Raw genomic sequence first — 25,831 nt, 5'->3', positions numbered from 1 at the left:
GACTAATTCATTTTATGCACTTTATATTGTAGATATCAAATGATAAATAACACAAATAACTTCTCTATGTAATAGTCCTTGAGAAGGACAAACTGACATAAAATAATTTCATCAACTTACATGGGAACTTGAGGATTGTCCTCAGGTACAAAGATGTCACTCAAACCCCTCCCTTATTTTTTCTGGCTGGGAATAAAATATGTGCTGAACAAAATGCTTACCAGAAGAATATTGATTATGCAGTTGATGTTTCATGTCTCATGATTGAAATTATGAGTGCTGAGCTTTAGAAGCAACAAGAGCATAATGATGCTTATCATATGATTGAGCAGCTTCAAAGGATGTTTGAAGGATAGGCTCGTCAGAAAGATTCGACAATAATAAGGTACCATACTTTTGTATTAATGGGAGAATGATATCCGGTTGGACCACATATTCTGAAGATGATAGGTATATGTACCTTGATATTTTCGGTTTCAAGATGGTCTAGAGACTCAGCTTGATTTGATCAAACAATCTTTGAACAACTTATATTCTCAGTTTGTTAAGAACAAAAGAAATGAGATAGACAGAACACTCACTAATTTGTTAGACATGTTTGGAACAACTAAAAATAACATGGTAAAGGCATGAATTACGTCCATATTGATGGTGTACACATGGAATGCAAATGGGAAAGGAAAGTGGACATGCTGTAGCGACTGGAAATTTTGTGACGTAATTAAGTGAATAAAGTATAGTTTTGTGTTATAATTGTGTAATTATGTGCTTAAATAAAAGGCTAATTAATTTTGTTGGTAAATTGTCATTATTGTATATTTATAACTGGGAACGTAAAGTAACTCGTTCCAGTTTGATGAGTCAGCTAAAAGGTTAAGTTGTGTTATCGGGCCGTCAAGTTGAATGGGACCCGTATTATAAAGGGATTAAAATATTTGGAAATGTGTATGAGAGATATTACTTGATGATCCTATATGTCTGTATGTTGTGTGCTATGTGTATAATCGAACCTGAGTTATTTATGGGATTTTAAATAATTATAAAAGGATTTGCAAAGGATTTAGTGATCTTTGAACATTTTTATAAAATCAAAGGAATGTGATTAAAGTATGAAGTTTGCTTCATTGTCTTAAAAATAAATCAAGGGACTTTATAAAAATATTAGTTGAATTTATGTGAGTAGTTTGACATTTAAGAATGATTTTATAAGGTTTAAATCCTATTGTTGGGATTCATTTGTAAAGTCCATAGCAAATTATTTACTCACTCAAAAATTTATTTAAAAATATAAGAGAAGAGCCATTTCAATGTTCTATTTTATAATAATAAAAGTTTAATTATTTATAATTTGTGTAGAGAGAAATTATGTTATTTCATTTTGTTTTGTAAATAGAAAAAAAGGGAATAAAAAGAAAGTTGATTGTGCTAATTACAGAAATGCCCCTGAGTATATATATATACCCTCCTCCCCCTCTCTTTTTCTTTTCTTCACCCCGACCTTCTCTCTCTTTTCTCTCATCCCACTCATCTCTCTCGAACCCTCATCACTCTCTCTCCCCGGTAGCTCTCTCTCTCCCCCCCCTCTCTCTCTCTCCCCCCTCTCTCTCTCTCTCTCTCTCTCGTTTTCTTTGAATCCACCATTAAAACCTCACACCCATCCCATATTTGAGTTCCATATGATATATATATATATACGTGTGTGTGTGTGTTTGTATGTGCTTGCATGTGGGTTTTATGTGTGTGTGTGTTTGTGTTCGGTGTTTGGGCCGAGAGCCCGAGTTCTTGATTCCCTTTGATTTTCGACTTGAATCTTCTCATTTCTATTATGAATAAGTGTTGCATGTGATGATTGTTGTATTTTTGGTGTAGAAATCGGTGGTTTTGGTTGGATACCCTAGAATGAGGGCACCACCAAGAGCCACCTCCACCGGTGATGAACTCCGGTGAACCGGTGAACCAGTGGTGGGCTGTGATGTCATAACTAAGCCCTATAAGTCCTTAACCTTGATTTTTAACCTTTCATGTGTAGTTTCTTTGACGATCGAATTTATTCTTATTTTTCTTGAAGTTTAGTTCGAAAATTGATTTATTAAGTTGAGAAAAGTTATTGAATGATTGTAATTAGATTGAATTGTGGGTTAGAAAGTAAAAATTGGTGCATGCATGTGAGATTCTATTTAAATTCATGTTTGGGTTATTTAAAAGTAAGTGATTTTTAGAAGGTTGTTCTTGCTAAAATGGATTTAAATGGAGTTTAAGTGATAAAATTGTATTTTCATGTTGCTTGTGGGTTATGCATGTTGTTTTATTTGGTTAGGGCCAAATGGTCCATTGGTTTTAGGGAAGAAATTGATCAAATGACTTATTTGATTTTAAACTTGGTGATAAATAGATATTATGAACTTATTTATTGAATTTAAGTCATAGTTAAGCTTTGATGTTGATTTGGAGTTATGCATGTGAGGATAAATGGTTGCATGTTAGATTAGTATGAATTGTTGGGGTTTCTTGGTTCGAATTTTATGGATTAAAAGGAAAATTGAGTCGGTTCGATATAAGGTTGTATAATTAGGGTTTGGAGTATTAAAGTATAATATACTATGTGATATCGTTGAGTTGTACTATTTGATTCGATGATTAATTGTAAATTTGGAGTATACAAGTATATCGTAATACGTGCTATGTGAATATGGTCGAGTATATGCGTTAAGGGTTATTACGATAAGGGGTAATCATTAGACGTTCTGAGAAACCTCGAGTATCGAATAAGTTACTAATTAGGGATTTCTGTTTGAATTGTAGATTCGGATAACGGAGGCATTCAGGCTAGGAAAGGAAAAGCGATCTTAGGTGGCAGTAGCTCAGTACCCGTTAAGCAGGAAAGCGATTTAAGGCAAGTAACTCTGCCGTCTCTTATGAATTGATTATAGAGAGGAAATTATTGATGCCATGATAAAATAGTAACTTTTTATTGTAATTGTGATATACCTGTTATTGATTCTGGGAAACCCTGATATTGTTTCTTGTGATAACTTGATATCAAACCCTGTTCGACCTTTTTATAGTAACCCTTTTAATTTGCACCCTGATTACCTTATTATTTCTTTTGTTATCAAATGATCTTGTAAGCCCTAAAAGAACCTTTATGAATTCTCTTGCTTAATGTCTTGATCAATCTGGATTCTTTGATAACCTGTGAACCCTGTCATGAGTTGATCTTTGAAACTCTCTTAAATTGGAACTAGTACACCCTGTTTATCATTTGATCCAGTTCCTTGGTATTGATCCCTGTTTACGTTTGATTCGTTCACTTTCCTTGAAATCTTAAATTGAACTTAAGAATGATTTTCAACTTGAATGAATCCAAATGATTTCACATTCTTGGTAATATTAAAATAGATTTAGTCAACTCTTTTCCTTCTTCCAACACAGGTTTTCCAAACGAATTCCTGATGGATTGGATAGAGATGTAAGAGGCTAGTGGGACTAGTCCAGTCACATAAGAGGCTAGCGGGGCTATTGTGCATATGTTGTGTACTTGATGATTACATAAATAAAACACCTAAGTAGATTTTACTTAGTGAAATAATGTTGCACTCGACGAATAAGGATTATAGTCCCGACGGATAAATCATTATAGTCCTGACGGATGATGACTTATTATCCGTCGAGTGAGTAGCTTATGTAATAATGAGTATGTAGCATATTTCTGCATACACCTTTGTATAGATTCTGTAGTAGCATATAAGTCATGTTGACTTTAACTAGATATGCAGAATAGATTGATTAATTGTACATAGATGATGTCTTGTAATTCTGCATAAATGAATTGAAGTCAAGTGCCAAAATAACTACCGACGGATGATTAATAAAGCCATCGGCGGATGATCAAATAGCTATCAGCGGATGTTTAATATAGCAGTCGACGGATGATCAATGAAGCCATCAACGGATGATCATAAAGTCGACAAGTGATCATGTACTCAACGGATAAAGAATTCAAATATCAGTTGACAGTGACAACTGGTCACATGCGTCGAAGTGTATGCAAATGGAATGAGGAAGCCTATTAACTGGGTAATAGAGAACAAAGTAACAAAGCATTAAACCCGATAGTTTTTATAATGATCCTGTCTTTTGACTTTGTAATCTTGGTAATATATAAACCAAGAAGTAGCAAATAGAAAAGAACGAAGATCTGAGATACAAAAAGTGAGAAACATTTGTAAGCAGATTTATTAGCATCTCTCTGTATTCTCGGTAATTCATATTTGTAAGCAGCTGTGAGTATTCTTGCACACAGAGTTCTCTCAATATAATATATATCTCTGGTGGAATTGTTTAAATCCACCATAAAGTTTTTAAAGACTCTTGTTTTTAATTACTTGTGTTTTGATTCATTTAAGTTCTTATTTCGCAAAAGGCTAATGTTGGTCACATGACTGTCAAACAGTTAAGTGACAGACTTGAAAAGATTGAGGTAAAAACAGAGACTAAAAGGAAAAATAATAGGATTGGTAAAGTAGGGATTAACAAACACAACAACTATACACCTGATAAATATGCTCCCAAAAAAATCTGTGTCAAGTGTGGTAGTGTAAATCATCTGTCTGTTAATTGCAAATCTGCCATGCCTACTTCCATGTCTGTGTAGCCTCAATTTCCTAACATGAATGCCATGCCTCCCATTCCTGTTAATGCTATGTCTACACAGAACATGAATGCACAGTTTGCTAATATGCCATTTGCACCTAATCCTTATTATGCTGCATACAGTATACCACAAGTGCCATTTAGCATGCCTTACTGGAATAATATGTTTACCCACAGCATGCCATTTCCTGTTAATCATGGTATGCATGATAATTCTGTTGTAATGAATGGTTTTAAAGGCCCAACTTAAATGACTAAGAATGAATCTGAAATTCGTAAGTCAAATGAAATAAGGCCTAAGAAATAGAAAAAGAAAGCTAACAATGCAGGACCCAAGGAAACTTGGATACCAAAATCAACTTGATTTGATTTTGATGTGTGCAGGGAAACATGAAGAATCTTTGGTACTTGGATAGTGGTTGTTCAAGACACATGACTGGCGATTCTACCCTGCTCACAGAGTTCAAAAAGAGAGTTGGCCCAAGTATTACTTTTGGAGATGACATCAAGGGTTATACTGTGGGATATGGCTTGATTTCAAAGGACAATGTCATCATTGAGGAGGTCGCCTTAGTGGATGGTCTCAAACACAATCTGTTGAGTATCAGCCAGCTTTGTGACAAAGGCAATTCAGTACCCTTCAACTCAGAAGCCTGTGTTGTGACTAATAAAAGAAGCAACAAAGTGGTTCTCACTGGTGTGAGAAAAGGAAATGTGTACCTAGCTGATTTCAACTCATCTAATGCAGAATCTGTAACTTGTCTTCTCAGTAAAGCAAGTCAAGATGGAAGTTGGCTATGGCACAAAAAGCTATCCTATTTAAACTTCAAGACCATGAATGAGCTGGTAAAGAAAGAACTAGTAAGAGGCATTCCTCTAGTGGAGTTTTCAAAGGATGGACTATGTGATGCCTGCCAAAAAGGGAAGCAGATTAAAGCATCATTCAGGAAGAAACTTGATTCAACAATTGAAGAGCCTTTGTAACTGCTTCACATGGATTTGTTTGGACCAGTCAATGTATTGACCATCTCAAGGAAAAGATTTTGCCTAGTAATTGTAGATGATTTCTCAAAGTTCTCTTGGACATATTTCCTAAAGTCTAAAGATGAGGCTGGTGAAATCATCATCAATCACATAAGGCAAGTCAATAATCATCCTAATTTCAAGGTTAGAAGAATTAGGAGTGACAATGGAACTGAGTTCAAGAATTCAGTCATGAGAGCATTTTGTGAAGAAAATGGGATTCTGCATGAGTTTTCAGCAGCAAGGACTCCACAATAGAATGGAGTAGTGGAAAGGAAAAACAGATCACTTATTGAAGCTGCAAGGATAATGCTTGAAGAATCTAAACTGCCTACATATTTCTGGGCTAAAGATGTAAATACTGCATGCTACACTCAGAATATTTCTTTGGTTAATCAAGCAAGATGCATGACTCCCTATCAATTGTTCAAGAACAAGAAGCCAACTCTAAACTTTCTTCATGTCTTTGGCTGCAAATATTATATTATGAGAAATCAAACTGATCAAAATGGGAAGTTTGATGCTAAAGCAGATGAAGGAATTTTTGTTGGATATGCTGTTGGTAAAGCATATATAGGCTACAATCTAAGAACCAACATTGTTGTGGAATCAATACATGTTGTGTTTGATGATAAAAAGATTGAAGGACTGAAAGATGGAGATTACCATGAGAGCCTCAAATTTGACAATGTGGAGATGGTTAGTGATGACAGTGATGATGAAAGTGATCAAGAGAATGTATCTAAGGATAATGCAGATAAATCTACCACCAATGAAGTACAAAACTCAACATCTGTCGAGTTGCACAATGCTTCATCCATCGGAACTCAAAATTCACCATTGGTCGGGTTTTCAAAAGGAGCAGGAAGTCAAGACAGATCACCTATAGAAAGTTCTCCTTTCTCAAATCAAAGATCCACAAACTCAGGAGGAGTTTCAAATAGTCAAAACTCAATCACACATCAAGACAACAATGAGGTCTCTTCATCTAGAGCTAATCTACCTCAACAAAGTAAATGGACAAAAGATCATCCCTTTGAGCTTATCATTGGTGATGTTTCTTCTAGAGTTCAAACAAGAAGATCAACTCAGGAAGAATGTCTATACAGCAGCTTTCTTTCCAAGGAAGAACCAAAGAAGGTAGAAGAAGCTTTGTTGGATCCTGATCGGATATTAGCTATGCAGGAGGAGCTAAACCAATTTGAAAGGAATAATGTGTGAAAGCTGGTACCCAAGCCTAAAGGAAAGAATCCAATAGACACCAAGTGGGTATTCAGAAATAAGATGGATGAAAATGGCATAGTTGTCAGGAACAAAGCTAGATTGGTTGCTAAAGGCTATTGTCAACAAGAAGGAATAGATTTTGATGAAACATTTGCTCCTGTTGCAAGACTTGAAGCCATCAAAATCTTCTTAGCCTATGCAGTCCATGCCAATTTCAAGGTCTATCAAATGGATGTCAAAAGTGCCTTTCTGAATGGAGATTTGGAGGAAGAAGTATATGTCAGTCAACCTCCTGGTTTTGAAGATCCAAATTTTCCAGAACATGTCTATTATCTTTTGAAAGCACTTTATGGACTGAAGCAAGCACCTAGAGCCTGGTATGACACTTTATCAAAGTTCCTTTTGGAAAATCACTTCACAAGAGGTACTGTAGATAAAACTTTATTTTTCAGGAATGTTAATGGCTCTAGTATACTTGTTCAAATTTATGTAGATGATATTATTTTTGGCTCTACAGATGAAAAACTTTGCAAAAAGTTTGCCAAATTGATGCAAAGTAAGTATGAAATGAGTATGATGGGAGAACTAACTTACTTTCTTGGTTTACAAGTTAAGCAAGTTAGTGATGGAATATTCATTAGTCAAACTAAATATATTTTGGATCTTTTAAAGAAGTTTGATCTAATGGATTGTACATCTGCAAAAACTCCCATGGCCACAGCAACTAAGCTTGAATTAAACACTACTGAAAAGTCTGTGGATATTTCAAGTTATAGAGGCATGGTTGGCTCACTTCTGTACTTAACAGCTAGTAGGCCAGATATAATATTTGCTACTTGTTTATATGCCAGATTTCAGGCTGACCCTAGAGAATCTCACTTAATAGCTATTAAGAGAATTTTCAGATATCTCAAGGGAACACCAAAACTTGGCATTTGGTACCCTAGAGATTCTGGTTTTGATCTCACTGGTTATTCAGATGCAGATTATGCAGGTTGTAGAATTGATAGAAAGAGTACAACAGGAACCTGTCAATTTCTAGGAAACAAGCTTGTGTCCTGGTTCAGTAAAAAGCAAATTTCAGTTTCTACTTCTACAGCTGAAGCTGAATATATTGCTGCTGGCAGTTGCTGTGCACAGATTTTATGGATGAGAAATCAGCTGCTGGACTATGGTTTGCAAGTTGAGAGGATTCCAATTTTCTGTGATAATACAAGTGCAATTGCCATCACTGAAAATCCAATGCAATATTCAAGGACAAAGCACATAGATATCAAGTACCATTTCATAAGGGAACATGTAATGAATGGTACTGTGGAGCTTCATTTTGTTTCAAGTGAGAAGCAACTTGCAGATATCTTTACCAAGCCACCGGATGAATCCACCTTTTCAAGGTTGATAAGTGAGTTAGGTATGCTTAATTATTCTTAAATTTATCTGAGTTATTTTGCAAGTTGATATGCAGCTAAAAATTTAATTGATTTTTCAGTCCTGGATGAAATTTTGGCTAAGTCAAAATTTACATCTCGACGGATAACCCTTACCCATCGAGTTTGGTCATCCGTCGACACACAATTTGCTAATAAAAAGCAATTACTTTTCTGGAATATTTTATTTCTCGACGGATAACAGTTTATCCTTATCCGTCGAATTATCTTAATCTCAGCCGTTAATTCCCTGTACATTATCCATCGAGTATACTTACAGTTTGTAAGCATTACACGACGGATAATGGGTGGAATATTTACAGTTTATTTTTAAACGGCTATTTTAGGCAATTTTTATTGGTTAATTTATTTTACTTTATTATTTTTAGCAGTTATTTTTGAGATAGTATAGAAGCTTATTTCATTGCAATTGTTTTCTTTTATCATTCTCAAATTCAACTGCTCTAATTTCATTCTCTCTCAAGCACTTACTCTCCTTCTCTTCAAGCTTTTATTCTCTAAACAATGGCACCTATTGTAAAGATTATGTCTCAAACTGGGTACATTTATGAGAAGAACAATTTCACCGCATTAGTTAACAAGTGTATTCAGCAATCGGATGACTATCACAAGATGATGGACTTTGTGAAAAATTGCAAGCTCAATTATGCCATGTTGGAATCACCCACAATCTTCTGTGAAGTTGTTGAAGAAATGTGGACAACTGCTACCTACAACTCTACTGACAAGACCATCACTCTAACCATCAAAGGTAAAGAATTCAGTATCAATAGTGATGTAATAAAAGCATGTTTCAAAATTCCTGATAACAATGTAACTTCACCACACAATGACACTGATATCATAAATATGTTTAATTCCATGCACTATGCACTTCCTACTTCTAAACTGAGTGATATTAGGAGAATGGGTCTTAGGAAGGAGTGGAGTTTCTTGTGTGATGTAGTTACAAAGGTTTTCTCAGGAAAGATCAGTAATTTTAATTCAGTGAATATTTCCATGCTCAACATGCTATATATGCTAGTTGCAGATAAATTTTATAATTTTAGTGACCTTGTCCTGTTTGAGTTAGGCTTTAAATTAGGTGAGTTAGCTAAAAGAGGGAAGAATGTGTATTATTCTAGATTTCTTATGTTATTGGCTAACCACCTCTGTGAAGAGATTGTGCTTGAGAACCCAAACAACAAACTGGATTGTTGGGTTCAAGAGAGAAGGCTCATTGCAGATTTGAATAGGGCCAATCATCACAAGGATGTGCCAATGTTCTATTTTCCTGTAATGCAGGCACCTCAGGTAAGTGAGGTAAGTTCATCCATCCCTACAACTATTTCAACCTCCACAATTTCTTTGAGTTCAGGAGTAGCTATGACAACTGTGTCAATGACCAAACAGTTGCCTACCAAAGCTACCAAACCTACTACTATTTCCAAATCCAAATCAAAGAAAATCCCTTCTGGTATCTCTCAAAAGATGCCAGTTGAAAAATCCACCAAAGCCAAAGAGGGGAGTGTGAAGGAGGGTAAGTTAGGTGAGGGAAGGGGTGAACATCAAAGAAACCCCAAGAATAAGGTTGGAGAGTTGAGTGAATCCCATCATAGCCACACTGCAGTTTTCCAACAAACTATAGTGCTTAAAAATGATAAAAGCTCACTTCTAGCTGCATCCTCCCAAAAGGATGTAGTTATTGAACAAAGCTCTCAACCAAGAGCACATGTCAAGAGGGTTAGGGACACAAGCTCACCCCAAACTTATACAAGAAAGAAGAAATCTAAAACCTCTGGGGATGCACAGGATACACACACAGTGTAAACTGGTGCTAAAGACACAGTCACTGCACCTTCTCAAGTTCAGTTTGATATGGCTCCAATAAATGTGGAGTCACAGCCAAAATCTCTAGTTATAGAAGCACCTCAAACACCATACTCACCAACAAATTCTCTGGATGTGGATATGATAAACACATCAATTCCTGATTCCCCTTCTTTAACTCTGTTGGGGAAGCCAAAATCCAGTGCAAGTGAGCATCATCTTTTAGATGATTTGTTGGCTCACTTGCCAATTCTTTCAGAAACTGTTGTGTCATCTGTGCCTAAAATTTCTTCAATCAGCACAGAGTCAACAATAGTTTCTCTTCCCACCTCATTCATTTCTACTCTCTCGACGGATATTTCTCATCCGTCGAGTAGTGATTGTATCCTGACGGATAAGCCTAACAGCAGTTATCCGTCGGATAGCAAAACCACTCACTCGATGGATATCACTCATCCGTCGAGTATCTCTGCACAACCTCAAACTTTAATTATTTCAAGTTGCAGAAGATTTAGTGGTTGTACAGTCACTCTTAGGATTGAGAGAGCAGAGTGTCTTCAGTGAGAGGCTGGGTTGCTCCCAGGCAAAAGGAGAGAAAATGAGTGAAAATCTGCAATCCATTTCTTCAGGATTGGCAAAAGGGAGTGAAAGGAGTCCCACCTTAGTAGGTGAAGGTGAGGGTGTGAGGGTAGGGAGCCAGGGTGAGACCCTAATGCAACGAAAGAGAGAACATGAGAGAAAAGCAGGTATAGAGGATATAAGGGTGAATCCAGCCATTGCTCATGAGTCAATGATTGTGGATGATGCAGAAAAGGAAAGACAATTTCAGTAACATTACAAAACTGTAATTGATAACATTTCCTTGGATGCTGACACTTTTACTCATCCTGTGTTGGCCTATCAACTGTTGGCTGCACAGGGCAATGAAGAGGCAGATAAGACTTTAAATCTAGTACATACTTCAGCATCTATACAAAGGGATAAAGCTACTGTTAATTTAATGCCTTCTACAGCTGGTGAGCCATCTGAAGAATTTGGAGTAAATTCTAATGATGATGACTCTGTCTCATTTGATGGAAGCATGAACTTAGGGGGAGATTAAGGCCCAAGTTCCATTCCAGATCTACCTGAATGGGCATTGACAAAGGAGTCTACACCAGGACAATTCAATGTATCCTTAGTCAAACAAATCATGTCTATCCAAAAGGCCATTCAGAACACCTCAAATGCTGGTACCAAGGCTATTCTTCAAGCCCACCTAGATTCTCTACATCTCATGAAGCTACAACAATTAAGACATAATCTAAGTGTGGATGAACTCAAAAAGGATATAGCTTACTTGAAGGCCTATAATTCTGAGAAGCTGGGTTCAATAATGCCCTATGGTACCATGCAGGATCTACTCCTGAGACTGAGAAGAGAATCAGATGCTGAAAAGAAGCTGGCCAAATTGGAAGACAGAGTTCAAGTAATTGAAAACTCTGTGGCCTCTATTCTTCAAAATCAACAGTCCCAGACCAGTCTTCTAATGCAACTGGCTAAAGCACAAGGCTGGACTCCTCAACTTGATGATAACAAAAATGGGGAGAAAGGACCAAATGAGGGGGAGAAACTTCAGATACAAATCAGTAAAGTAATTGTGCCTTCAATTACTGCCTCAAAGCCACCAGTTGCAGATGGTATAGATCTGATTCAAGCAGCAGTAGCTAACTTGAATGTTGCTGAGAAAGAACAGTTGAGTTTGGTCAACTGGAAGAAGATTGATGAGGAGATACATAAAAAGTTTGAACTTGTCAAGGAGCTAGTTAAGTCAGCCATCCATCACTCTCAAGTCAAGCAAATTAGTGTGAATGAGATGGGCATGAACTATCTGGAAAGAGGATAATCTTCCTGCATCAAGTCTCCAAAGGCTGAAATGATTCTTAAACCAAGGGCAAACTACTCAAAATCATCCTTGAAGAACCCCTTGGACACTGTATATGAGACACCCAAGCCTAATGAGAAGAAGCTTCTGTCAAGATCAATTTTCTTCTATAAAGATCCAGCTGATTCAGTTTCTAAAAGGAGGATTGCTAAGATTTTCAGAAATGGAAAAGAAATTTGTGTGGTGGCTGGACACCCTCAATTTGCTCAAGCAAAGAGAGAAGAAAAAGCTAGATCAAAGCAGGAGAAGAAGCAGGCTACTCTAGATGCTAGAAAGGCTAAATAAAAGAGAGAGCAAATTGCTATCTTGGCCATGCTACATGCTGTAAATTCATCACAACAAATTCCCTCTCAACCATCTGAAGCAACTGAATCAAGGAAGCAAGTTGAAGAGCATGAGTTAACGATCAAAGAGTAAAAGCGGAACATCAATGATCAAATGGATTGCTTCATCCACTAGATATACTCGAATGGAAATGGGAGCATATCGCGATGGATTTCGTGGTAGGATTGACAAAGACTAAGTCTAATCATGATGTGATTTGGGTAATAGTCGATCGACTGACAAAATCAGCGCATTTCTTGCCAATCAATGAAAGATTCTCATCGGAAAAGTTGGTTAAAATATACTTGGATGAAATCGTAATGCGTCATGGAGTACTAGTGTTTATCGTATCTGATAGAGATCCGAGATTTAACTCGAGATTTTGGAGACAATTATATGATCATTTGGGAATGAAGTTAAAAATGAGCACCGTGTATCATCCGCAGACAGACGGACAAAGTAAAAGGTGTTACGACCGGCATTTTCGTGTAATATTATTTGTGGTTTTGGTATAATATTAAAGTCGAAAGTAAATATGATCAATGATTTCACGATGTATTAGTGAGAATTTATGCATTATAAAATTTTTATGTGTAGTACATGATTTTTTTCAAAGTAAAAGTTTATTTATTTCCTTTATTTTTTATTTATAAGGAATATTGTAAGCCTTGGAGAAATTTTCTTTTAAAAGATATTTTGTTCATAAATCTTGAAAGTGGTTTTATAAAATCTTTAAAAATCCAAATTATTTTATGGTATAAATTTTATAATTTTTGAACTTTTATTTTATTATATAAAAATAAATCTTTGAAAATAAGTTGCTTATTAATTATCAAATTACACGGTTGCCCTTGCATGCAAATCCTTTTCTATTCAATTTAAAGGGCTAAAGAGACAATTCCAACCCCACTAACTCTCATTTTACTAGCCAAATTCCTTCTTTGTCCTTGCATGCAAAATGATCTAAGTATAATTGGAAGGTTATTCTTGTCAAATCTCATTTCCACTCATATTTTGTCAAATCAAAAACCATAAAACAAGCAAAGTATCATGATCATTTCACACTCCACCCACACCACACTCTCTCCTCCCTCCCTCCTCCCTCTCACTTTCGGCCCTCCCCCTCTCCTCTCGGGTTTTAGCCGAGAACCAAACCTCCCTCCCATTTTCTTCATTCCTCATTCAAGCTCTCACCTTCTATACAAGTAAATACTACTTCCCATATCATGATCATATATACTTCAAAGAGTTTTGAGTAAAAAGTTTAAGTTTTAAGTTTGCATGTCAAGGTTTTAGTTGGAACTCAAAGTACAACCTTAATTCTTATGGATATAAGGTTGTTTTTGAGAGGACTACAAGGAATGGTGTAGTGCCAAGTCTTGAGAAGGAAACTCTTGATGTTGAATGGCCATTTCCCTTCCATTTCATTCGGCCATGACCTTAAGGGAGCCGAATGAATGGTCCTTGAGATCATTCTTGTTGCTTTATTCAATTCTTGTATGTTTATGTGGTAATGGCATGAATCTTGTAGTGAAAACTTGATGAAACTCTTTGCATGCTAAGTGATCATATAGATATAGCTTATGCTAGGCTTGCATGTCAATTCCATGATAGAATATATTTAGAAAATAAGTTGTTTTGGTTTGTAAAACTCGAAGTTATGCATGCATGTGGAATTATCTTGGAATGTTGGAAGATTTTGTTAGTAAGCTTTAAATTCAGTAGGGATAAGGTGTTAATCTTGATTAGTGCTCCTTGATGTATGGTAATAATTCGTGTATATATAAAAATACATAACTTGTTATTTTCAAAAACTTGATGACTTGTAAGTTGTGAAATATGATTTCCTTTGTTTTGCCATGATTGCACCTCAGGTAAGGACGATATCATGGGTAGGCCCTCATTAGGCCCTGAGGTTTAGAGTAAGTTTTGACTATGTCATTGATGTGCAATTTAAGGCCCAAGCCACCAGAAGCTAGGATTAGGAGTATATAAAAGGTTTTAGGTGTTGGTTGGAGGTTTCCAAGTCGTTTGGTTAGGTGCACAAGTGGAATCATAAAATCTGTCCAGCAGGGGACAGTTTTGTTGCAACTTAGAAATAGGAAGTTTTGACCATATCATGGGTAGGCCCTCATTAGGCCCTGTTGGGCCTTAGTTAGAGGGAGTGTCAGAGAAGTTTTTCCAACCATAGTTCATAGAATATGAGTTAGAACCATGTGTCACAAGTTAATTCAAGTCAGGTTGTTTTCTGCCCAGAAAAACAGGGGAACCATGGACTTTAAGCTTAGACCCAAGGAGGCCCAAGTCAGGCCCTTGAGCCACATCAAGTTTGGGAGATGCCCTAAGTTCAGGAGAGTCTTGTGTAAGAGTTTTAGAGGAAAACTAGTAGTTTAAGGGTGTCTAATGCACTCAAGAAACCATAGATGTCATTCTGAAATTTACACCAGTGAGCACTTTCATTTATCACATAGTTTTAGAACACTTAGGAGTGAGATCTAGGTTGACCACCATGGTTGTAAGATAGTATAAATTCAGTAGAGAAAAAGTCCCAAGTGAGGTTCAATAGGTCTTGGATAGTTTAGTAAAGGCACATCGAGTTAGGAAGTCAAAATTAGGAGACTTTGTCTAGTATAGTGACCAAGTGACTTAAGTTGGGGATCGAGATCATCCAAGCCTAGTGTTGCATTATGGTGTATATGGTATTATTTGGTATTAAAATATGATATGTGAGTATATGTGGCTTTGTGTGCAAATATATTTTGAAGGTGAATATAAATTAAGTGCATATAGGCCTAAGTGCCATTCATGTTTAATTTCGGATTGTAAATAGGTTAAGTTGGTGAGAATATATTATAATGAGGATTATTATTATTTATGTAGGATCTCAAGACGAGGGTAAAATTGCCATAAAGGTCGAGTGAAGCTTCCAGTTGCTCCTACCAGTCAGACCAGACCAGCCTTTCTCAAGGCAAGTGATTCAACCTGTCTTTCGTATTAACTACAAATAGTTCATATATATCGATGCGAATATCCTGAGTCATTTTGATATACTTGAACCAAGCGTATCTTAAGTTTATCTTTGAATCATATAGAAATGCCATGAACCCTCGAGTACGTATCGCAATTAGTTCAAAAGTCTTTTTATGATAGTATATTAAAGTAATTTGAACGCCATCATAAAATAAAGAGTTGTTATAACAGTTGGTTGATCCTCTTGATTTACATGCTAATGATTCCTAAGTATTGATATCTCATCATGATACTTGAACCCCTATAGAACCTTACCTTGATACCTGAAAGCCAGATATTTATCAAAATTGTCCCTAATTGATTGATACCCCTCTTTCTTATCCTAAAGCTTGACAATTCTGATATATCCTGAGTTAAAGATCATTTGTTCATACCTTAACACCCTTAGTATTCATGAAGCTTATCTTCTTGATGATCTAGCACTTGCACCTTGTCGAGAAACCATTGCTTTAAGCCTAGTTTGGCATTACCCCTTCATAATATCCAATAGCCTCACTAAATTTCCTTGTCCAAGTTTTCATATATGAAAACCTTTCAGTTACCCTAATAGAGTAAAGTCTAGTGGATCATGTCCCTGAGATTTAGTATCATATTTCCAGTGTTTCAAGTTGATCTATAATCCCTTGATAAAAATGTTTATTTTATCATAAATCAGCATCAATTTTTGAAATAAATAAAATGTGGATTTTCAATCCCAAAGGGGGATAAATGTTTTCTTTGAATAGTGGATCTGGACTGAGACGCGAGTCCTTTCCACACTTATAATATAGGCTTAAAAGTTGCCTAGGGATCCCATTAATGTTTTAGAATGCAGCGAGGTTCAGGATTACTTCGCGGCTGATCATCGGCTGTAATCCGTAGCGTCATAAAATGATTTTGATTAAGATATGATTTTGAAATTGTTTTGATACAAGAAAATGATGCCATCACCCAAAGTATTATCTCTTGTTATCATTGGTTATGTCTTCACATTGACATTCTTTAATATATATCTCAATTTATGTTTTGTATCGTATTGTTTAGCACTTGTTGAGCATTTGGCTCACTTCTTGCTTTACCCTGATATTTCAGCTAGCAGCTATGGTTAGATTCAAGCAGACCGCCCGTAAGACCTATGACGCTGATGCGTATGTTCGAGCTCAGGTAGAATAAGAGATAGTTATGTGTGAGGAATCGATATTAAAATCAGTTGTAATAGATGGTAGTGTTGGGTTGTTCCAAACCCTAAACTGTAAGATCTTGGATTGTGTTGTGTTTACTTATTTTAAAATATTATAATAGTTATATTCAATTTGTTGGTTAAGTTGGGGGTGTGACAGGTTTTGGTATCAGAGCTACGGTTTAGAGTCCCTGGACAGCCCAAATAGGTTATAGGATTTATGTATAGGCTATAGATAATATGCGAGAGTGTAGGTTAAGTAAAGTTATTATTAATACTCCTCTTATTGGTTTGTCAGCAAAGGGCGCATTCCTCGACATCCTCTGGGTCGGACGACACTATTGCTTTCTCCGTGTATGCTGAGTTGAGGCACGAGTTTGACATGCTTCAGGGCAAGTACGACCGACTGATAGACCGACTGAAGAGCGTGTACCCTGACAGCCGAAACTATGAAGGGAAGCCCAAGGAGCAGATGACTGCGAGACTTGAGACCTTGGTTCAGTACGTCAACACTAAGCTTGAGGAGATGCCAGCGCACCAGGACCGCACCAGCCAGTATGTCATCCAGATGGTGGCAGATGAGCTCCAGAGCATTGTGAAGACGCTTCGAGAGGAGAAGACTACCAAGCCCCGTTCAGATGGAGTGGAGCCTTAGTTCTTTCCATTTACCTTTTCATGTTGTTGTACTATCAGACTTCGTAGAATTCCCAGTTGTTTCCTTTAAATAAGCCTGTTAATCCTAGAATCAGACTTTGTCCTAATCCAGATGTATTGTGACCTTTAAATTTCAATAATCATGCACTATTGTTCCATATGCTCTCAACTATTATTTTACGCTTTTATCAGCATCGCCATACCTGCTTAATTTGAAACTTGACCTCATATGTAAATAAGAATGCCATGCGATACCCTCAAATTATTTCATCATTCATATCTGTTTTGACAAAACTCTTATTTCAGGATCATGCCTCCCAAAAAGAAGAACCCAACAACCACATCTACCACAGACCCAAATATTCTTCGATTACTGGAAACTTTGCAACAGCAAACCAATGTTATAGCTCAACAACAACTAACTCTTCAACAACGAATTGAAAACCAAGATAACCGTGAACCACACCAACCACCTGAATAACCAGTACCACCTACACAAATTGTCACTTTCAAGGCTTTTCAGAATGTGAATCCACCTGCATTTCATGATACCACTGATCCAATAATAGCTAACACATGGATTAAGGAAATGGAAAGGGCTTTTGAGTTGGTACAGTTAGGAGACGATCAGAAGACGCCATATGCTACTTACTTCTTGAAGGGCGAAGTCATCTATTGATGGGAATCAGTAAAAGCTATGGAAGCAACTCAGCAGGTTTCTTGGGAGAGATTTAAGAAGTTATTTCTGGAAAAGTATTACCCTAAGTACATGCAGAATCAGATGGAGCTTAAATTTCTTGAGTTGAAGCAAAGGAACATGACTGTATTAGAGTATGAGAAGAAGTTCACTGAGTTGTCAAGGTTTGTGACAAAGTATACCAGCACTGAGGAGGAAAAAGCAAAGAAATTTCAGCAAGGATTGGAGTCTTGGATCAGAGATAGAGTGGCTATGTTTGAGCTTGAAACCTATGCGGGAGTAGTATAGAAAGCTGCTCTGATTGAGAATAATGGGATGCAGTCAAGGAAGGAAAGGGATAACAAGAAGAGGAAAGTTCCATTTTATGGAGAGAAGTCTGAAGCCGGAAGTTCACAAGATCGGAATGTTAAGAGGATTGGATTTCATAAGGGTGGAAATTTTCACAAGAAGGGAAATTTGGGCAAAAGACAAGAATCGAAGGGGAACGACCAGGCAAGCCAAGGACAAGTTGGAGAAAACAGGTTCCAGAGATCGGAATGCAAGCATTGTGGAAGAAGGCACCCTGGAGTGTGCAATAAACTGAGCATGACATGCCATAGGTGCAACCAGAAGGGACATTTAGCGAATGAGTGCAAGATGCCGAAGCCAGGAGTTACATGTTACAAGTGTGGGAAGACTGGACACATAGCTAGGGAGTGCAAGGCAACCGGACCAGTCAAAGCTCTGATGAATGTGGCAAGTACCAGTGCTAGCGTGCCAACTGAGGTATTGGCATTACCTCCACCACCTACAACAACCCCACAAGCAACAACAAGGACATTCGATCTGAAGATGAAGGACGCTGTTCAGAATTCTGAGGTGATAGCAGGTACACTTTTACTCAATAATGTCAAAGCTAAAGTATTGATTGATTCGGGAGCAACAAGATCTTTCATATCAGAAACTTTTGTTGATAAACTTCAATATGATAAAATGGTTATGAGCGAGGTAGTAAATGTGGTAATTGCGAACCAAGAGAAGATTCCTGTGAATCAATTCTATCCGAAGTGTGAGATTGATATTTCGGGGTATAAGTTTTCAGCCGACTTGATACTCTTCAAGTTGGGAGATTTCGATAAAATTTTAGGAATGGATTGGTTAGGGAAGAATAACGCCCAGATTAATTGTAAGACCAAGAAAGTGTATTTAAAGATGAAGAGTGGAGAGAAGGTAGTATTTAAGGGGCAGAGGCAAGAGCAACTATTTCTTACAATCGTTCAGGCTAAAAAGTTACTTAGAAAAGGTTGTGAGTCGTTCCTAGCTTATGTAGTGGATTCAGAAAAAGGCATTCCCAGCATAGAAGATATTCCCATAGTTAACGAGTTTCCCGATGTGTTTCCAGATGAACTACCAGGCTTACCACCAGATCAACAAATCGAGTTCGAGATCAACCTTGCTCCAGGCACGGAACCAGTTTCAAAGGCCCCATAAAGGATGGCACCAGCAGAAATGAAAGAGTTGGCGAGCCAGCTACAAGAATTGTTGGATAAGGGAGTGATACGGCCAAGTACGTCGCCATGGGGATCACCTATTCTATTTGTAAAGAAGAAAGATGGGAGTATGCGACTATGCATAGATTATCGGGAGTTGAATAAGGTAACAATCAAGAACCGCTACCCGCTACCAAGAATAGATGACCTTTTTGACCAGCTGAAGGGAGCAAAATGATTTTCAAAGATTGACTTGAGATCGGGATACAATCAATTAAAGATCAAGGAAGAAGATATTCCCAAGACAACATTCAGGACCAAATATGGGCATTATGAATTCCTAGTAATGCCGTTTGGATTGACCAACGCCCCGGCCACATTTATGGATCTGATGAATCGAGTTTTTAAGAAGTATTTGGACAAGTTTGTAGTGGTATTCATTGATGACATCCTTATTTATTCTAAGTCGGAAGAAGAACATAAGCAGCACCTCTGGATATCATTGGAGATACTTCGTCAAGAGAAGATGTATGCCAAGTTTTCCAAATATGAGTTTTGGTTAAAGGAAGTTCAATTCTTGGGGCACGTCATTGGAAATGAAGGAGTTAAAGTGGATCCGGCAAAGATTGAGGCGGTTATGAATTGGGAAAGGCCAAAGACTCCTACGGAAGTGCGAAGTTTTCTAGGATTGGCAGGATATTATAGAAGGTTTGTCAAGGATTTTTCAAAAATCGCCACGCCATTGACCAAGTTAACCAGGAAGAATCAGAAGTTTGAATGGAGTGCAGAATGTGAGGATAGCTTTCAAGAGTTGAAACAGAGGTTGGTAACAGCTCCGGTGTTAGTACTTCCAGATGACCAAGGAAACTTTGTGATATTCAGTGACACTTCACATAAGGGATTGGGCTGTGTGTTAATGCAACACAGTAAGGTGATCGCGTATGCGTCAAGACAGTTGAAACCGTATGAGTTGAAGTACCCGACACATGACTTGGAACTAGCCGCCATAGTGTTCGCACTTAAGATTTGGAGACATTACCTCTACGGAGAAAAGTGTGAAATCTACACAGATCATAAGAGTTTAAAGTACATTTTCACTCAGAAGGAGCTCAATATGAGGCAGAGGAGATGGCTGGAATTGATCAAGGACTACGATTGCTCGATAAATTACCATCCTGAAAAGGCGAATGTTGTGGCCGATGCTCTAAGCAGGAAGGAGAGACTGAATATGATGGCAACACCAAAGGAATTGTCTGAAGAAATCAAGAGATTTGAACTGGAACTTTTTGATTGTGAAAGAGTTGAAGAAGTTTGTCGTGCGATGACTTTTCAGCCAACACTAGTGGAAAGGATAAAGAAATGTCAAGAAGAAGTAATGGAGAAAGAGAAGAATCAGCTAACTGGAGAGGAGATTAATACTCAAAAGGATGAGCAAGGTATACTAAGGTTTTCCTCAAGAATTTGAATTCCTCATGTACCTGAATTAAAGAATGTGATCCTACAAGAGGCCCACAATTTGAAATTTTCAATCCACCCGGGAAGCACTAAGATGTATCAGGACTTTAAGAAAAATTTTTGGTGGCTAAATATGAAGCGAGACGTGGCGGAATGGGTTGTGAAGTGTTATACTTGTCAGAAAGTGAAGGTAGAACATCAACGACCAAGCGGATTAATTCAGCCCCTAAAGATTCCAGAATGGAAATGGGAAAATATTGCTATGGACTTTATAGTGGGACTACCGCGAACGAAATTCGGACATGACGCTATATGGGTTATAGTTGATCGTCTTACGAAGTCAGCGCATTTCCTTTCAATTAATGAGAAGTCGTCATTGGACAAATTGGTTCATCTGTACGTGCGTGAAATTATACTAAAACATGGAGTACCCGTATTGATAGTTTCAGACAGAGATCCCCGATTTAACTCGAGATTCTGGAAGCAATTTCAAGAAAGTCTTGGCACAAAGTTGAATATGAGCACGGCGTACCACCCGCAGACTGATGGTCAGAGCGAAAGGACAATTCAAACGATCGAAGACATGTTGCGCAGTTGTGCAATCGATTTTGCAGGAAGTTGGGACGACCACTTGCCATTGATTGAATTCTCTTACAATAATAGTTATCATTCCAGTATTGGCATGCCACCATACGAAGCTTTGTACGGGCGAAAATATAGATCACCGACAAGTTGGGATGAAGTAGGAGAATGAAGGATTCTCGGCTCGGAATTGGTACAACAGTTGCATGACACAGTCAAGTTAATTCAGAGAAGGCTACTTGTTGCTCAAGATAGACAAAGGAAGTATGCGGATCCAGCGCGTAAGGATGTTCGATTCCAAGTTGGCGAAGCTGTTTTGCTGAAGGTGTCGCCTAGAAAAGGGTTGTCTAGATTTGGCAAGAAAGGGAAGTTAACACCAAGATATATAGGTCCTTTTGAAATTTTGAGTCAAGTGGGGAAGGTAGCCTACAAGTTAGCCTTACGACCTCAGTATCAGCATGTGCATAATGTGTTCCATGTGTCGCTGCTTAAGAAGTACAATCCTGACACTAGCCATGTGATAGAATATGAACCTGTAGAAATTCAGGCAGACCTGTCATTTGTGGAACAACCTGTCAAAATACTCAACTGGAAAGAGAAGAGTCTTAGAAACAAGTTAGTAAAGTTAGTAAAAGTACTTTGGAAGAACCCTAAGATCGAATAATCGACCTGGGAGTTAGAGTCTGTTATGCGTTCCCGGTATTCTCATCTGTTCTCTTATATTCTGGGGACAGAATCCTTTAAGGGGGAGAGGATGTTACGACTGGCATTTTCGTGTAATATTATTTGTGGTTTTGGTATAATATTTAAAGTCGAAAGTAAATATGATCAATGATTTCACGATGTGTTAGTGAGAATTTCTGCATTATAAAATTTTTATGTGTAGTACATGATTTTTTCCAAAGTAAAAGTTTATTTATTTCCTTTATTTTTGATTTATAAGGAATATTCTAAGCCTTGGAGAAATTTTCTTTTAAAAGATATTTTGTTCATAAATCTTGAAAGTGGTTTTATAAAATCTCTAAAAATCCAAATTATTTTATGGTATAAATTTTATAATTTTTGAACTTTTATTTTATTATATAAAAATAAATCTTTGAAAATAAGTTGTTTATTAATTATCAAATTACATGGTTGCCCTTACATGCAAATCCTTTTCTATTCAATTTAAAGGGCTAAAGAGACAATTCCAACCCCACTAACTCTCATTTTACTAGCCAAATTCCTTCTTTGTCCTTGCATGCAAAATGATCTAAGTATAATTGGAAGGTTATTCTTGTCAATTCTCATTTCCACTCATATTTTGTCAAATCAAAAACCATAAAACAAGCAAAGTATCATGATTATTTCACACTCCACCCACACCACACTCTCTCCTCCCTCTCACTCTCGGCCCTCCCCCTCTCCTCTCGGGTTTTAGCCGAGAACCAAACCCCCCTCCCCTTTTCTTCATTCCTCATTCAAGCTCTCACCTTCTATAGAAGTAAATACTACTTCCCATATCATGATCATATATACTTCAAAGAGTTTTGAGTAATAAGTTTAAGTTTTAAGTTTGCATGTCAAGGTTTTAGTTGGAACTCAAAGTACAACCTTGATTCTTATGGATTTAAGGTTGTTTTTGAGAGGACTACAAGGAATGGTGAAGTTCCAAGTCTTGAGAAGGAAACTCTTGATATTGAATGGCCATTTCCCTTCCATTTCATTCGGCCATGACCTTAAGGGAGCCGAATGAATGGTCCTTGAGATCATTCTTGTTGCTTTGTTCAATTCTTGTATGTTTATATGGTAATGGCATGAATCTTGTAGTGAAAACTTGATGAAACTCTTTGCATGCTAAGTGATCATCTAGATATAGCTTATGCTAGGCTTGCATGTCAATTCCATGATAAAATATATTTAGAAAATATGTTGTTTTGGTTTGTAAAACTCGAAGTTATGCATGCATGTGGAATTCTCTTGGAATGTTGGAAGATTTTGATCATTTGGAGAGATTTTGTTAGTAAGCTTTAAATTCGGTAGGGATAAAGTGTTAATCTTGATTAGTGCTCTTTGATGTATGGTAATAATTCGTGTATATATAAAAATACATAACTTGTTATTTTTAAAAACTTGATGACTTGTAAGTTGTGAAATGTGATTTCCTTTGTTTTTCCATGATTGCACCTTAGGTAAGGATGATCTACATCAAGATTATTTTGAGTATAAGGGAGTTATTTCAGTAGATCACCATGTTTAAGTCTTGGTTTGGGTATTTGGGTTGTTGGTGGTTGAGTTTGTCAAGTAAAAACCTTGGAGAAAGGAGAGTTTTAGTTTCTGCAGAAAATCAGTTTAGTACCCTGAGGTTTAGAGTGAGTTTTGACCATGTCATTGATGTGCACTTTAAGGCCCAAGCCACCAGAAGCTAGCATTAGGAGTATATAAAAGGTTTTAGGTGTTGGTTGGAGGTTTCCAAGTCGTTTGGTTAGGTGCACAAGTGGAATCACAAAATCTGTCCAGCAGGGGACAGTTTTGTTGCAACTTAGAAATAGGAAGTTTTGACCATGTCATGGGTAGGCCCTGATTAGGCCCTGTTGGGCCTTAGTTAGAGGGAGTGTCAGAGAAGTTTTTCAAACCATAGTTCATAGAATATGAGGTAGAACCATGTGTCACAATTTAATTCAAGTCAGGGTGTTTTCTGCCCAGAAAAACAGGGGAACCATGGACTTTAAGCTTAGGCCCAAGGAGGCCCAAGTCAGGCCCTTGCCTTGAGCCACATCAAGTTTGGGAGATGCCCTAAGGTCAGGAGAGTCTTGTGTAAGAGTTTTGGAGGAAAACTAGTAGTTTAAGGGTGTCTAATGCACTCAAGAAACCATAGATGTCTTTCTGAAATTTACACCAATGAGCACTTTCATTTATCACATAGTTTTAGAACACTTAGGAGTGAGATCTAGGTTGACCACCATGGTTGTAAGATAGTATAAAGTCAGTAGAGCAAAAGGCCCAAGTGAGGGTCAATAGGGCTTGGATAGTTTAGTAAAGGCACATCGAGTTAGGAAGCCAAAATTTGGAGATTTTGTCTAGTATAGTGACCAAGTGACTTAAGTTGGGGATCGAGATCATCCAAGACTAGTGTTGCATTATGGTGTATGTGGTATTATTTGGTATTAAAATATGATATGTGAGTATATGTGGCTTTGTGTGCAATTATATTTTGAAGGTGAATATAAATTAAGTGCATATAGGCCTAAGTGCCATTCGTGTTTAATTTCGGGATGTAAATAGGTTAAGTTGGTGAGAATATATTATAATGAGGATTATTATTGTTTATGTAGGATCTCGAGACGAGGGTAAGCTTGCCATAAAGGTCGAGTGAAGCTTCCAGTTGCTCCTACCAGTCAGACCAGACCAGCCTTTCTCAAGGCAAGTGATTCAACCTGTCTTTCGTATTCACTACAAATAGTTCATATATATTGATGTGAATATCCTGAGTCATTTTGATATACTTGAACCAAGCGTATCTTAAGTTTATCTTTGAATCATATAGAAATGGCATGAACCCTCGAGTACGTATTACAAGTAGTTCAAAAGTCTTTTCATGATAGTATATTAAAGTAATTTGAACGCCATTATAAAATAAAGAGTTGTTATAACACTTGGTTGATCCTCTTGATTAACATGCTAATGATTCCTAAGTATTGATATCTCATCCTGATACTTGAACCCCTATAGAACCTTACCTTGATACCTGAAAGCCAGATATTTATCAAAGTTATCCCTAATTAATTGATACCCCTCTTTCTTATCCTAAAGCTTGACAATTCTGATATATCCTGAGTTAAAGATCATTTGTTCATACCTTAACACCCTTAGTATTCATGAAGCTTATCTTCTTGATGATCTAGCACTTGCACCTTGTCGAGAAACCATTGCTTTAAGCCTAGTTTGGCATTACCCCTTCATAATATCCAATAGCCTCACTAAATTTCCTTGTCCAAGTTTTCATATATGAAAACCTTTCAGTTACCCTAATAGAGTAAAGTCTAGTGGATCATGTCCCTGAGATTTAGTATCATATTTCCAGTGTTTCAAGTTGATCTATAATCCCTTGATAAAATGTTTATTTTGTCATAAATCGGCATTAGTTTTTGAAATAAATAAAATGTGGATTTTCAATCCCAAAGGGGGATAAATGTTTTCTTTGAATAGTGGATCTGGACTGAGACGCGAGTCCTTTCCACACTTATAATGTAGGCTTAAAAGTTTCCTAGGGATCCCATTAATGTTTTAGAACACAGCGAGGTTCGGGATTACTTCGCGGCTGATCACCGGCTGTAATCCGTAGTGTCATAAAATGATTTTGATTAAGATATGATTTTGAAATTGTTTTGATACAAGCAA

This window comes from Apium graveolens, chromosome 2 (assembly GCF_009905375.1).
Source record: "Apium graveolens cultivar Ventura chromosome 2, ASM990537v1, whole genome shotgun sequence".
In the NCBI taxonomy this organism is placed as follows: domain Eukaryota; kingdom Viridiplantae; phylum Streptophyta; class Magnoliopsida; order Apiales; family Apiaceae; genus Apium; species Apium graveolens.
The sequence above is the reverse complement of the archived record's forward strand: the minus strand, read 5'-3'. Positions refer to the sequence as shown.